Raw genomic sequence first — 16,952 nt, forward strand, 5'->3', positions numbered from 1 at the left:
AATAACAGACAGTCTAAAAGACTTTGATAATAAACTATTGAAGCTGAAAAAACTTCAATTAGAGACAGTTTATTTTCAACAATGTATCTCAGAGAAAATCATTCCAAAAGGCTTGCGGTCCTCTTTTAACCCTACTGGAATTTTTAAAAATAATGGTTTTGTGCTGACTTAAGGACATTGTTTGACAAACAAGGAATTGAGCTTATGGAATTGATCTCTAAACATTACAGCACACATATTACGAGATTAATTGAAGAAGTCAACCAACTGGACAGTTCCTTAAAACAAAACTTGCACTTTGATAGATATAAATACGATTACTCTTGTATCTTTTCCAGTATTGACAGTTTAGTGGATAAGTTAAAAGTGAACAAAAATAAAAAACTGGCAAGGGATAGGGTGAGCTATTCTAATGGAACAGCTTATCCTAAACTAATGGCGTCAACTAATACTCAAGTTGACAGTACTATTATAGAAACTGGGAATGAAAACAATGAGCCAAACCTAAGTGGAGGTGATGACTGAGATGAAACAGGAACGAACTTTAACTCAGCTGCACCTCCACGTGGCAACTATGTGAAAGTGCACAACACCAGAAGTGGACAACAACACAACCAACAAAGGTATGAAAATCAGGAAGGCATTTTTAGGGAACCCGAGCAGCCCTTACTACAGCAAGAACTGGTCCAGACGATAGTAACAGATGACTCTACTCCCAATTCAACGCCTATCACCAACAACAACATGTTAGGTGACTTAAGTATCTTAACGAATCAAAAAGGCGACTTTAAAATCTATAATTTTTCTAGCTTTCACGTGCCTCCATCCCTGACAGAACTACTAGCATTCGGGAACACTTTTGTTCCTACAACTAAATGTAACCTTGTTAAGACGTTGATTGACTTGAAATGCTTTGTCAGGAAACTGAACTTGCATGTAATGTTTAACAATGATGTTACTAACATGAATACTAATTTGAAATTAGCTAGTACTTACAACCCCCCACTACACAACATTTTAACACTTTTGAAAAACTTGTGAATTGGACCTCAGACAAATGGCCACTTTTTCACATACTAAAAACGACCGGTTAGACTATAACATCACAGAAGAACAACTACAAGGCTTGGAAAACTTATGTAAAGCACAGGTCAGGGTAGAAAAACCTGACAAAGGAGGTGGGCTTGTAATCTTTGACAACTTCCTATATATTAGTAAAATGGAAACTGTGCTCGATAGTCCAGCTTATAGTTCATCGTCACTGAATGAGATGAACATGTCAATTTCTAGGACTAGGGGTTTTTTAAGGGACCTATTTATTAGTGGGTGCATTGATATTGACACCTACAATTACATTGACATCACAATGCCTAGGACACCAGTAATTTTTGGTATACCAAAAATTCATAAAAACATTGATTGATAGCCGAGTCTCTTTTACATACCCCAGTGCCCAACTTGTAGAAATTATCCTGAGCAAATATATTAAGAAAATATCACACATTTGCAAGGACTCGTGGACATTTTTAAAAAAGATAAGTGAAATTGATTACAGCGACTCACTGAACTTCCTCACTATCGACGTCATAGATCTATACACGTCTATACCTCACTTGGAGGCTATTGAATGGATTTCACTGATGTTAGATCATTTGGGGGCACCCAAAAATGAAATTGATTTAGTATCCCAACTTTTAGACATCATACTTACATCCAACTTCTTCATCTTTAATGGGAAATATTATCTCCAGAAACAAGGTGTAGCTATGGGGTCCCCATGTGGTGCTACAGTAGCTAACCTATTTATGGCCTACTGGGAGGTTGACAACATTCTTAAGGACGTTAATACAATGAACCGCATCAAGTTCTACACAAGATACCTGGATGATATTTTCATACTTTTTGATGGCGATGAGACACTAGCAAATGAATTTGTTTCTTCTATTAATAACACAACTGACTTTTTAAAATTCACATCTAAATTCTCAGAGCTAAGCATTGACTACCTTGATGCTCACTTGTATAAAGAAGTTAACAAATGTGAATATTCTTCAAAGATATACAGAAAACCAACTTACTGCAACTCCTTTTTACATTACAATAGCTGCCACCCATTCAAGCAAAAGAAGGCTATCATAAAGGGACAGCTAATTCGAGCAGCCAGGATGTGCAGTAATGAGATACTATTCCAAGAAGAATGTAAAATCTTGCAAGTAATGTTCACCAACAGAGGATACCCAAATACTTTATTTGAAGAAATACTGGATGAGGTCAATAATAAAAGAAGGGAAGGTCAATTTCTACCCTTACTTCCACACAAAATTTTCAGTGGACAAGAGGAAGACTTAGAGGCTAATCCGAGGGTTGGGGAGAACATACCCTTTCTTAGGGCAACCTCCAACACTGAGATAACAGGGACCTCGTTTGTAAATAGTTTCATCACAAATTACAGTATTGACTCGAGGAATATTCAAATAATACTTTATAAAAATTGGTATTACATAACAAATAATGAGGAACTCATGGACAAGTTAGGCACAAAACCTCTGATAGCATATAGGAGGCAATAATTTGAAAACTTTGCTAGAAAGAAGTAAACAGACGGAGCTAATGACTAGAACAAAAGGCTGTTTTCAGTGCGGGGCATGTAACTATTGCCACCTTGTGAAGGCTTCCAATTCCTTTGTAATACGCAAAAAGTACCACATTACACATAAGCTTAACTGTGATTCTAGATCCATAGTCTATTTAGCTAAGTGTAACTGCTGTGAAGCATTTTACATAGGCAAGTCTGACCGGAGACTACGGGACAGGCTGTACCAACATGATTATGCCATAAGGAAACTGAAAAAAGAAAACGCTTTAGCTAAACACGTAATGAAACATCAAGGACATAGCTTTCATTTTATTGCAATTGACCAGGTCAAGAAAACAGAAAGAGGGGTCCAGTACCTCTCTTTTTGGAGAATAAGGAGCTAGAATGGCAAATATTACTAGACTCATTTTCGTACCCAGGTTTGAATGAACATTGCAATATAGCTTGTGTCCTGAAAATGAGGAGCTATAAAGATAACTCCTTTACCTTTGTCTTACTTCACTTTTCACTTCATTTTATTTTACTTTAATAGTAATTTGTAGTAACATATACTTTCCACCACTGTTAAGATTTATACTTAGCAAGGCTTCCAACTGCAGTTGCAGGTAGTGATTTCACTAGATACTTTTTTACAAACACTTTTCTATAAACATTTTTTATATGCAGAACTGTTATGCATTGTTTTTAGACTGCTTTTATTGTGTATATATTTCTTACACACTTTCATGCTTTTAATGCACATTTGCTTGGTGTATGAATGTAACAAACTGCTGATGCATCAATGTTTTATGGTTTCCAACTGTTTTAAAAGTATGAAACTACATACTTTTGAGAATGCTCCTAAACAGAGCTTTCATTCCCTGAATTTACTTTTGCAAGAAATGCTGCTAACACGCCTTCATTGTGATTGCATTACTAATTAAGGCGTGGGTGTGTTGCATAAAAACTTGACTCTGACATTGCATTTTACTTTTGCCTCTGATGAAGCTGTAGTTTTAACCACAGCGAAAATGCTTGTTTTAACAATAAAGTACGTTAAGGTTTAAGTTTTTTCCGACTTCAGTGTGGCTTTATACGTGCAAGTGGATTTCAATTTCAGTGTTACAGCTTGTATTGCAAACAGCCTTCACAATAAGGACTTTAAAATTTTTTTGGGCTTTACGGTGCTTGTCCGGACTGCTTTTGTGCATTTTAATGTTATATACAAGTTAAAAATAATAAGAAACTATTAATTTAGTTATATATTTTGACATTTAAAACTATTCCCCACATTACAATATAAAAGTTTAATCCTTTTCAATTAATCACAAATAATAAATAATCCAACACATAGTGTACTATATACCTATTTATATAATAGTAGTACAAAGTATTCATTAAATATTCCTAAATTATTCGCTTATTAAATATTATTATAACTAAATCTCTAAACAAATAATGAAAACAAGTGGGACCTGAAGAGATAAAGGTATTTGTAAACTTGCAGGTGACGGATAATCTTATTATACAAAAGGAAAATTAATGCACATATATTTCATAATGCTAAAAGATACATACATATCGTATAGATGTAACAAAAGCTCTGAATTCATTTTAAAAGTACAAATATTTATATCTCAAAATTGGGTAACATATGAATCATTTAGCTTATTAAACTAATTCATAAAAATATGTACCTTACTGAGGTCAAAGAGAATGTCTTGCAATTTCTGTGGAGTAAGAAAAAAAACATTTGCAGTCTATATTGGATTCAATAGTTGCAATGTGTTTAATTCAAATCCCATTCTTCCTTCCCAGGTTCAAACATATTGAAACATCTGCTTTACTTTCTAACAAAATGGATGCACTGATTCAGCAATATAACACTGAAATTTCAGCTCTGATTTGTGAAATGAGTTATTTCAGGCAGTTTGTTTGTGTCTTTTGGCTTTTCCCGATTAGGGGTCGCCACAGAGGAACTTCGGCCCACTAATGATTGGCAGTAGAGTTTTATGCGCTGGCTTGCCAGGCGTAACGCACAACCTTCAACGAAGGAATGCCCATTCACGCATGTCGCCACACAGAAGACGCTCTGAGAATCGAACGGGCAACGTCTAACTGTGACGCGACAACACTACCTGAATATAATAACATACAATATGCAAAAAGCTTCAAAGTTCACATGACCAAGCTTCAAATTTTAGCTTTCTGGATATTTTGAAATATTTTTTAAGATTCTGTATGTAACTTATGTCAGATCTTGTGCATTCGCATTTCTGCCATATGCAAGCATATGTAATGCATATCTTTCTTATAATAGTTTATTTAAATATACATTATGTCTTCTTTGCCCACTAATATTCTGCCTTATTTTATATAACTTGTAATTATCAAACTCTCCCATCAAAGAGCTATTTAATCATCAGCTCTCTGTTAGAGATGACAATATGTGTATGTATTTCTTAACTTACTGATATTACTTTTAGTAATCTTACATAGTAGATAGTTCATTCATTGTGCATATGCATATTATTCACAATATGTTTATTCTTCTTAACTGCAATATTACAAGCAGTCTTGACTATCTCTATAAAATAATTCCTGCTTGTTTAATTCGAATGTGTGTTTTTATCCATTCTGAACTGCTGTTATGATCTCAGATTCACATCCTGACATTAGAATTTGATTACAGCATGTGAAAATGATAATTTAGAGCAAACAGCTGATAATTTCCTCTGAAAGTTTATCATACTTTAGTTCTTTTAAACTGTTCTAATTAGTAACAAACATCTAACTTTACTTCTTTCCATTAATATGTAGAGAGTTACTAACAATTGACATTCAGCAAAATATAAGTAAATTATATGTCATCAACAGCTTAATATAAAACATTACTATATTTTCTGTTTTACCAATTATTCACTTCTAAGAAAAGACAAAACTTGGGTTGATTTCATATATATATATATGTATATATATATATATATATATATATATATATATATTCAAAAAAAAGAACATCAGTGATGAGCTTTTACCTAGATTTTCTTCAGAACAGCTCAAGGCAGGAAACAAGGCAATCAACAATCCAGCATTCAGACACAACTGGGACATTATTTTGTGCTCAAGCTTTTTTAAGTGTTACTTGCTTCATAAACAAGATATGTTTTATAGCTTAAAGTCCAATGCAAATCTTTCACTTAAAGGGTAAATCTGTTGTTTCAGAAAATAAGTCTTGCACTCAGAGAATAAAATTCGCTTGTTTTTAAGCCTCTTAATTTTAGATGCATTTTACAGGAAATTAGCTCACTCTGTCTCTTGAGGGATATACTGTTCCAATCCATTTCTTCATTATTATTAAGGATTTTACTTTTGTTGACAAAGGTGGATTCTTTCTCCAGTGTGTCAAATATTTTAGTTCCTTCAGAAAGAAATCTGATCTTTGCAGTAAACACCAAGGTGGCTTTAATATATTTTTTTAATTTGTTGATCAGTGATAAGCAGGATTTTCATTTACTCCTTTATTGGAATAATTTTAAATAGGTGGGCTGAACCATGCTGTTTTTAATATTTTATCTTTTTCTAAGCAAGACATAAACTTAACTAAACTAAACATAAACTTTCAAGCTATCTTGCTGTTTTAAAAATAGTGATGCTTCACTAAAACTTAACTTTTTAGACAGGTAAAACTTAAGTTACCTACTTTCACATCTAACTCCTGTAGTGCACACTGCAGTGTTTTAGGATAAACCGATTTTTTTCATTTTACCTTTAAGCATCTCTGTAATTAGCACTTTCTCTAAAACTTGCTGGAAAGCACTAGGAAGCCTTAAACTGATACAAGCACTAAACTCTCCTTGCCAATAAGGAGAAATTAATTGTAGGCACTAAACAGCCTATAACTGCAAGTTACCTTGCTAAGGTAAGGGAAAACAGCTCTTGTACTTTACAAAAAAAAGCACCAAAGCAGGCATGTCCAAGGGTCAGCTTCCAGTGATTTCTCCTGTCCACCTGGCGAATCTGGGCATACTGAGGCAATGCAGCAATTGTTTCATGTACACAGACAACCCTCTCCTCCTACCACCCAACACTACAACCTGCGAGAGATGCACTTACATAGCCAAACTGGAAGAAAAGCTCTCTCCACCCAAGATTGTGCTAGACAGTCAAGAGGAGAAGGTTAACACCTGCACTACACCTCAGGCAACACATAGCCCTTCTAAACCCACACCACCAAAACCCTCACATAGCAACACTAAACCCTCATATGCGGAGGCATTTAACAATAACCTGCCCAAGCAACAAGGACCTCCAAAGCTGGAACACAAACACCAGTGACAACCAAAGTGTCACATAGCTCACAACACCAGTGTGCCACCCAGCAACACCTCCTAAGGCAAGACAACGTACCCAACACTTTAGTCATAGGTGACGCTGTAGTCAGGCACACTGATGTCCCACTCACCAGGCTGAACAAGGAGAAAATTACAGTCAGCTGCCTATCGGGTGACAGGATCTGCATGCATTCAAGTCACTCCACAACAAGTACAAATATGACTCTGTCATTGTCCATGTTGGAGTGACTGACTTGAGACATACCTCCTTGGACTACATGAAAAGAGACATGGAAGAGCTCTCAGATCATGTAGCCCAGGCAGATATGACCCTAGCCCTGAGTAGCATCCTGCCTTCACCCAGAATGATACCACAGTATAAGGACAAAATGATTGACTTCAACAATTGGCTAAGTTTCTGGTGTCATTCAAAGGGGATTCAGTATCTGTCTGCCTGGGTTGACATGATCACCAAAACACAGTTATTTGCCAGAGATGGTCTGCACCTGTCACCCGTGAGATTCAGGTTACTGGCTAAGCCTCTCTCCACCCCTATAGTGCCTTTTTTTAGGCAAAGTTCAAAGGACAAAATCACCACCATAACAGGTACGAACATGCAAAATCTGAAGGTAATGCTATTCAGTGCTAGAAGTCTAAACCTCAAAATGCACTCTCTCAAGGTACTCCTAAAAATGGAGAACATCAACATCTGTGCAGTAACTGAGACCTGGTTCAAAGCTCCAGAGAGCACCCCTGCAATACTAGGCTATAACTCTTACCACACTTTTCGGCCACCAAACCAGGAATGAAACACTAAAGGTGGAGGAGTGTCCATATTCACCAAGGATGTTCACACCACCAGGCTAGTTGCCCAACACAACGCGTCTGAAATTCTCCAGGTGCAACTAACACTAGGTAAGACTGAAATTGAAATTGTAGCTTGCTACAGATCCCCACCATGCCCCAAGATTCTCACTACACCTTTCTAAACAGACTGGAAAATATTAAGATACAACCAAACACCCTAATACTGGGTGATTTCAACTACCCTGCCATTAACTAGGAAAACTACTCATGTACCAATACCTTTGCCAAACGGTTCTTGGAATTCATAAATTCCAATGCCCTGGATCAACTTATCCATAGTCCCACCAGGGGCTCCAATATCCTAGACCTGGTCATTACTAACATGGGAAATGGATGCTCTACACCTATGGTCACCCCATGTTGATCAGGTCTGACCATAAGCTAATCACCCTTGACATCCACATCCCCCCCCCCCAGTAAGGAAACCTCAATAAAAAACTTCTCCAAAGCCACCTTCATGCTTTTCAAGTCAGAAGTGACAAACTTCATAACACCCATACAGACAGGAACTGAAAGTTCGACTGCTGAATCCTACACTAAGGCACTGTATGAGCACATCCACTCATGCATGAATCGTGCCATCCCAAATAGAACCAAGGCGCTCTCCTCCAAAAAATGGAAGCCAATCTGGTGGTTCCCTGCCATAAACAAACTTTACTACAAAAGGAAGAAACTGTTGCAGAAAAGAGGAAAATCCCAGGATGCAAAAAACTCCTTTACCAGCCTCAGTAAGCAGCTGAGATCCCTCATAAAATCCTCCAAAGCTAGTTATGAAAATAAAATTGCCAAAGATTCCAAAGACATGGTTTTCTATAGCTATGTCAAGAATATAAATGGCAATGCTCTGATCTGCTCTGAGCTACAACAGAATGGCATTAAATATACTGATCCCAAGGATATTGCCAATATCCTGCAGATCGATTCAGTGCCAACTTCACCCCCCCTCTCACCCCCTAAAAGGCTCATCTCAATACCAAAAGATTGCCAAATTCTGGTAATAACGGCCACACAGGTAAAAACCGCAGTCTCCAAAGATGAGAATGCAGCATCCGTGGGACCAGATGACATCCCGGGCTGTGAACTACATGAACTACAAAATGAACTGGCACCTCACCTAAGTGTCATGTTTAATCATGGCCTCACCTCAGGCTTCACGCCCACTGAGTGGCGCACAGCTACAGTTATCCCACTTCACAAGGGGGGATCCACCTTGGATCCTGAGACCTACTGCCTCATCAGTCTGAAGAGCCTGATCTGCAAGGCCATGGAATGTATTATCATAGAACTTATAAACAAAGACATTGGCAACCTTCAAACAATGGACCCTACCCAGTTTGGGTTTGTGACAGACCAATCTTGTCTCCTGAACCTGATTGACTTTTTTGAATCAGTCTCCAGAGCTGTATACGAGGGTAAGGCAGTCCACACAGCCTATCTGGACCTCATCAAGTCCTTTGACACCATCCCCTACTCTGGAATCATAGATAAACTTACCAAGTTGGGTATTAATCCCTACATCACTCGATAGGTTGCCAACTGGCTTACTGACAGAACCCACACTGTAAAAGTAGCCAACTCCAAATCCAGCTCCAGACAAGTAACAAGTGGAGTACCTCTAGGGTTCAGTCCGTGGGACCGCTCTTGTTTGGCATCTACTTCTCTGAAGTACTAGCCAACATTAAGGGACTCTGGCTAACAAAGTTTGCTGATGACTGCAAACTATGAGCCATTATTGAATCCCCAAATGATGTGGATATTCTACAAAAGGGCCTTACAGAAACAGATGCTTGGTGCCAGAGCCATGGGCTCAAACTGAATGCCAAGAAATGTATAGTTATTCCCTTTGGGAAAAAACATGTACCCATTAATTACCACATAGGTGGTAGTACACTAAACACTGAAAGTGTGATAAGAGACTTAGGGACACAGGTGGACAGTGGTCTCAGCTTCGATAACCACATTGCCACAACAGTCAGAAAATCCTTCTATGTGGCACACCTTATCACTAAAGGCTTTTCATCCAGAAAAAAGGAGGTCATTGTCCCACTGTACTCATCCCTCATTAGACCCATTACAGAATACAATGCCCCATTTGTTTTTTACCTCTCCAGACATATGCAACAACTGGAACGTCCACAGAAATGCCTCACTAAAAGAATCATAGGCCTAAAGCAGATGGCCTATGCTGACCGTCTAAAAAAAAAATTCAGCTATACTCTGCCGCATATCGTCTATTCAGGGGTGATCTCTGCTTAGCATACAAGGTCATGCCAAACCCAGAACTCTTGGACATGCTACACTTAAAGAAATCCCAATCCCTCAGTGCCACATGCTCCAGGGATCTAAACCTTGTCATCACAATGAACATAAGATGCTGGCTGAAGGGATAGATTCCTGACCCAGAGACTCCCCAAACTCTGGAATAGACTCCCCATACATGTCAAGCAGAGTGCCACTTTGGCCCTCTTTAAAAGGAACCTTGATGACTGGCTGGGAGATAGAAAATTCACCCCGGGGATCATGTCATTTGCCCTGTTAGACAGGGGTCCAGGGAAGTAAATATTGTGGGAAGAAATAGCCAGGAAATTGTTATGGCTAGGCTTGTATAGGCCCTAGGGCTGATAGCCTCGTACCAACCTATGAACTATAATTGAACATGGTGAGTTGTCCTTCTTCAAAGGTGCTCTCAGGGATCTATGTACCCGTTCAATTCCAAAAGATAAACAAAAGATAAAGTTTCAGGTAGAACTAATGTTTTATGTAGCCAGGCTGTTTAAAGGTTTATTGCGTCTCCCTCATAATTTTCAGGTATACCATAAATTCTAATGTTATTTCATCTCTGTTTTCCAAATCATCAACTTTATCTGTAAGCCAGTTATGGTTTAAAAGAAATTCAGTCTGAGACTTACCTTTAGTTTTTCTCCCTTCATGATCATTTAAGACGTCTTCCATACTGCTGATTTGTGCACTTTCTTGTTTCATAAGAATTATAGCGTCTTCCATACTGCCGATTTGTGTACTTTCTTGTTTCATAAGAATTTCTAAATTTTGCATCTTCTTTCTGGTGTCTTATTTGCAACTTTCTATTTTACTTTCCAGTTTGTACATTTTAAGTAATACATCCTGCATATTTGATATTAGTGACTAGATTTATCTTTTAACAGAAAACTCCAGAGTATCGTTTCTTGAGTGGCTCATGCTGAAGTCTCTCTTCTCTCTTAACCAAGCAGTTGAAATTCTGACAGGAAAATTACAGTTTTTGATGATCTTGAAGCTATAAATCTTTTCTCTGTTTGAGGATAAAAATTAACTAACAAGTATCTCCAGATTTTAATTTTTTGATTATATTTTCTGTCAGAGAAAAGTTTTCAGTCACAGAGCTTTTGCTAGTTGCTGATCTCAGTTAGCCATCTTGGCCACATCCTCAGTTTACATATTTCTGAAGGTATCAAATGGTTAAGCATCTAAAATGGCCATGTACCAGCTATCTATTGACTAAATCTTTAACAGAGTGTTTTACTTAATGAGTACTTTAAAATTAGTTAAAACAAACAAGGTGTCTGAACAGACAAGTTTCTTATAGGCTTGTGCAGAAATTCTTAGTAATACTTTTTTGGATGAGTCAGGCATGTTATCAATTTGAAGACATCTAATGATCTTGTAATATCTTCTACTAAATATTCTTAATCTTTAGGCAACTTCAGAAGGTGTGCAGTATAATTTGTTTCCCTTCTCTGGTTTTTGATCTTCACTTTAGGAATGTTTCTATATCCTATGACTTCTGCAGGCATTAAAATGATACTGTGAAGCTTCTCAGAATGGCTACACCGCATAAAAGATGCTGTAGCACACATGGCTTGCTCAGGACTCATCTTCAAAATATAATTTGATACTTCACTTTGTAGGTCAGTCACCCAGGTTTGCTTCAAGGCTTGAGGCTCTCTAGCAGATAAAAGCATTTCATATATTTACCCTAAGAAAGAATGATTCTTTCCCTGCAGTCCAGAGGGCAGAGATGAAGTCATCTAAGCTGCCGTAATGAGTGTAAGTGGTAAGTAGTTCTCAGTCCAAAATAACACATTTTAGATTATCTCCTTAAGTTAATATGTTAATGAATTCATTAACTTATTCATTTTACATTTGCTAATTGGAAATCTATCCAGTTGATCCCATTTTCAATTGAATCCTTGTGGCATAAATCTCCAAAGACATTAAGAAAATGTTCCTGTTTCTTGATCCAGATAAATACCACAGTGAGGTAAAGGAATAAAATATCTCCAAACTACTTTGGGAAAAAACTGAATGTCGCCCTTTGTTAAACACTTTGACTTACTTCCCCTGTCAAAGTAGGAGTCTTTTTTTTATCTGATGAAAACTTATGGTGATTCTAAGTTTCCCTGGGACTGCTTCACGTAAAAGTGCTAAAGATGGCCTTGTACCAGTTATCTGTTTTCTAACTCAACACCGTGTTTTATTTAGTGAATACTTTATGATTGGTTAAAACAAGCAGAGGGTCTGACCAGAAATGTTTCATATGGGCAATGGTGAAAATAATCATTCTGGCAAAAGACATTCATAAAGCTTTCTTTAACTATGATAGAAACCTCAGAAACCCCACCCAGCACTGCACAGAGCTCATAGTAAATTATATCACATACTCAGACCCTGAGGACATAGCCAGTATACTAATGGATATGTTTATCTCACTTCACCACCTCTCTCCCCCTACATTACCAGATCATATATCCACATCTACACCCCACCAAATTTCTTGAGAACAGGTCCTCAAAGCACTTTCTAAGGCAAAGAACACTGCTTCTGTTGGGCCAGATAACATACCAGGCTGCCTACTGACCAGCATAAAACCCCCTACGAAGGCTATCATCTCTAAATAGGCTTTGTGTTGGATGAATTGAGGACAGCAACCTTCATCCTCCTGCACAAAGATGGGGCATCAATGGACCCAGGTCATTATAAACCCATACGTCTGACAAGCCTCAGCTGTAAGTCTAAGGAGAGGATCATTGTGAAATTAATAAATAAGGACACAGGTAACCCACAAACTCTTGACCCAAGTCAGTTCAACTTTGTCAAGAGCAGATCCTACCTACTTAATCTGGTTTAACCCGGGTGACTTCTTCAAGAAAGTTGTTGAAGCAATGGATGAGGGACGCTCAGTGCACACTGCATATTTAGACCTTGCAATGACATTTAACACCATTGCACACTCCAGTACTGTTGATAAACATTCCAAGCTAAATGTTAATCCTTGTGTAACTCATTGGATAACAAATTGTCAGAACCTAAGAAATTAGAATAGGTGTGTCTACCTCTTCCAAAATACCTGTCACTGGTAGTGTACCCCAGGGTTCAAACCTTGGGCTGCTCATCTTTGGCATTTACTTCTCGGAGGTCGAAGCTAATGTAGATGGTTTGTGGCTGACCAATTTTGCAGTTGACTGTAAACTTGGTGCTATTGCAAGTCACCAAAGGATACCGGTATCCTCCAAGACAACCTTTTACAAATGAATAGCTGGTGTCATAATCATGGACTAAAACAAAATGCCAAAAAATGTATAATAGTCTCCTTTGGCAAGCATGGTATCCCCTGTAGCTATCTTACTGGCAACAGTCCACCAAAAATTGATTCACTAATTAGCAACATGGGAGCCTATCTGGACAACTAACTCTCCTTTGATCACCATGCATCTGCTATTGCAATAAAGCCCTTTTTCATTGTCAAGCTTATTAGTAAAGGTATGACATCTCAGTCCAGGGATGCAATCATTCCTCTGCAGTTGACACTTTTTAGGCCAATTATTCATTAAAATTCTCATTTGGTATGTATCTGTTCAAACACTAACATAATTTGAATGACTACAATGTTTTATGTCCAAGAATATCAATGACCTAAATCATAAAAAAACTACACTAACCATTTAAATCCTTCCCCCTCTTCTCAGTATCCTAGAGTTGATATACTTTTAAGCATCAAAGTACACAAATCTCAAATGGTTAACAATCAGTCCTAAAAGACTGAAAGGCAAAACACCGAAAAAACAAAACAATTGTTTTTTTGTAGGTGGCAAGCCTCCCTGTAGCCCCTGCTACTTATGGTTACCAACTCCTAGATCACTCTAAACTGGGGAAAGGGCAAATTCTCTGATCCTCACTGTGCACAGTCTTGGATTTAACACAGCAGAAGTTATCAGATGAGGTTTTAGCACTTCTGATGGTGTTAAACAGCTCTGAGATTACAAACATTTGATTATATGGAGTGTTTCTCATACAGCAAATGAGGAATGATCTCTACCTCAACAGACCCTATCTACCCTGATCTACATCAGTAAGCCCAACTGTAGAATAAATGCCTGCTGAAAAGATCTTAATCTCTTAAACAACATAACTATAACTTGTTGGAGAGAGAGGTACATAACGCAAATAATACCATTTCTTTGTAATCATCTTTCTCTCCACATAAAGCAAAGTACTTCGCCCTACTCTGTTCAAATGTATTCTGAATGAATGGATGGAAAACCACAAATTAACTTTGGTTTAGCACCCTTGCCCATAATGGATAGAGGTAGCATCTAATTGTTCTGCCCAGTTCTGTGGAATTTGTATTTGAATTACAAGGGATGAAAACTGAATGGGAATTCAGGGCTAAGCTTCTAAAGAGCCACATAGATCAATAGCTGAATAAGTGCCTATGAACAATATGTATTTTGTTATTTTTTTATTTGTTGAAGAATTTGTTTTTAATCATTTTTGCATCCCCTTACCCTAATTTGCTCAAGCCAAAACTTTTTTTTGTATACTTGCAGTTCCCAATCATACCTCCTTATGGTGCCCAGAACCAGAACTTTTTGGGTCTGGCTTCTATAAGTAAGTGACTTACCAACTAACAATACTACAAAGGGTAAGTAGTTCTTAACAAAATGACACTTAAGATTGTTAGTCTAGGGCGTCCTGCTGTGGAGAAATTAATATTTGCTACTTATTATGTATATTTTCATATTTAAGTTCATATTTTCATAACAAATAAACCTGCATTTTTTTTAAGTTTATGGTGTGAAGCACCAATTTAGGAGACAAGCTACTTTACTGAAAATGCAGGTTTTATATCACACTATATTGTAAATATTGCTAGTTTTTAGTAATTATGAAAATAATCAATATTTCTATTTGTACTTAATACTTTGAAAAACAAGTGATTTACAAACTGTTTCATGACATTAGGTGAGACCTTAGATGTTGAAGAAAACAATTTTTAATATTTGCTCTGTAAGTTGCACATTTTGGTGCCCAGTATTATTTGTATTGCTAATTATACAATTAAACATATGTTTTCACATTTTTGTAAATATCTCAATAAACATGCACTTACAAAGGACTTTATTGTCATGTGAAAGCTTTTTTTTTTCTGGTTAACAATTTTTTTTCCAACAACACATGTCTAGGTTGCATAGTTTTCAAGATATGAAAATTTGCTAGTGAACATTTAGGAAAATATAACTTGGGGATTGTGTGCTTTATAATGTATTACAATATTTATGGAAATGTCTACGAATGCATCGACCATCACTGTAACAAATACTTCTTACTGATAACATTGCTATTTGTACAATTTTAACAGCTTTTATTGTTCACAAAATATTTACATTTGTTTATCTTCTGCCTTTTAAGTTTATTTTTTCGAAAATGCTCAGGAATGCAAGATGTCAGTTGGCTGCTAAAGGTGTAACATTCCACAACACATAGGCAGTGGCGGCTGGTGGCTTCAAATCAAAGGGGGGCTGCAGGAGACAGCTGAATGGGTGGGGTCAATGGGAAGGGGTGTGGTCAACTAGAAAGGGGAGGAGCTATGCTCAAAACCACAAAAACTAACTTTAATTAAATATGCTGCCCTGTGTGCCAAACCCTCAATATGAGAGTCCAGTCAAGACAAATGAAGTGTAAAAGAATAAAAAATATTTCAATGCATTGGCTGCATGACAGCTTATTTAATATGTAGATGGAAACAAAAAGGTTGTGAGGCATGAAAAAATAAATTACTTTTTAAATACATTACTGGAATGCCAGTCAAAATCAAGTACAAGAAAAACAAGCAGCACTCAACTCAAACCGCTTCTCCTTGCACTGCAATTCTAATTATAATTTATATTCAACTTTATTAAAGTGCCAAGTAACATGCTGAAAGTAGCAATCTCTGTGATACCCCCACTTGTAAAAATGTTTATTATCCAAAAAAGACCTGCTGCCTGACAACTATCTACTTGTTTTATGGGGAAAACATGATCAAAGTAAAAAAGGAAAAACAAACAAGAAACAAGCTCAAGATACATTGCTTAAAGGATTACTGTACAGGTTATGGACCACACATGATTGGCATTCTGTTTAGTTTACAGGTAAAGCCTGCAGAGATGACTGGAAGTCTCCCAACAAGTGTAATGAGCTTCTTAAAATAATGTAATCCTGTCCTTTACTACAAATACTGTCATATGCATTTTAATACCCAACGCTTATACATGATCTAGTTAAGTATTCTCTGCATGGCAACAACAGAAAGGCTTTTAATGTTGGCAATTCTTTAACAGTATGCTTATTAAAGCTTACTTGCATGTTATGATCTCAGACAAGCTTACCTGATGGTCATTAAAGCATTGCTACTTAAACGCAGAGCAACAGGCACTTTCTGAGTAATAAGCATAAATCAACAGTACAAAAATATGACAGAAACCAGACCATTCTGCAAAATCAAGAAAAGATGAAAAGCCACTGTAGTATGTGTGTCTACTTTGGATGGGGGGATACCCTGCACATTTACACTGCATAACTGCTCCTTGCCTTGCTTGGACACATCCAGAGTCACTACATGGGGGAGTGGGTTGCAATAAGTATGTCACAATTTGAAACGTCTCTGGCTGACTGTGATGGCCCTGACACATTTGTCATACCTCTCAACCTCAGAGCAAGAAATCTGAACAAAGCTATACATAGAAGTGGGACAAAGGCCCAAAAATAAGGACATTTTTTTTAAATATTGCTCTTATAAACTTAGAAAGATAATAGAATAGTAGATCTTGCATTAGTATGAATTTTCTGAAGGATATGAAATCTGAAACTCAAATGTCTGTCATTATTTTCTAACTTCAGTCTTTAATGATTTACCACTA

General features: G+C 37.1%; 1 protein-coding gene across 2 annotated transcripts in view; it reads left to right on the forward strand.

Moving 5' to 3' along the window:
• Positions 1 to 16,952, forward strand: part of LOC122810732 (mu-type opioid receptor-like) — a 354,116-nt gene that overhangs the window by 45,402 nt on the left and 291,762 nt on the right. The window contains exon 1 of one of the 2 annotated variants that reach the window (XR_006366122.1): positions 14,605 to 14,695. The exons of the other annotated variant lie outside the window; for it this stretch is intronic. The gene's annotated coding sequence lies outside the window, so the exon portion shown is untranslated. Of the gene's footprint in view, positions 1 to 14,604; positions 14,696 to 16,952 lie in introns of those variants that run through there. 2 annotated transcript variants of the gene reach the window in all.

Source organism: Protopterus annectens, chromosome 1.part1, assembly GCF_019279795.1.
Source record: "Protopterus annectens isolate FY-2018-M chromosome 1.part1, PAN1.0, whole genome shotgun sequence".
Classification (NCBI taxonomy): Eukaryota; Metazoa; Chordata; order Ceratodontiformes; family Protopteridae; genus Protopterus; species Protopterus annectens.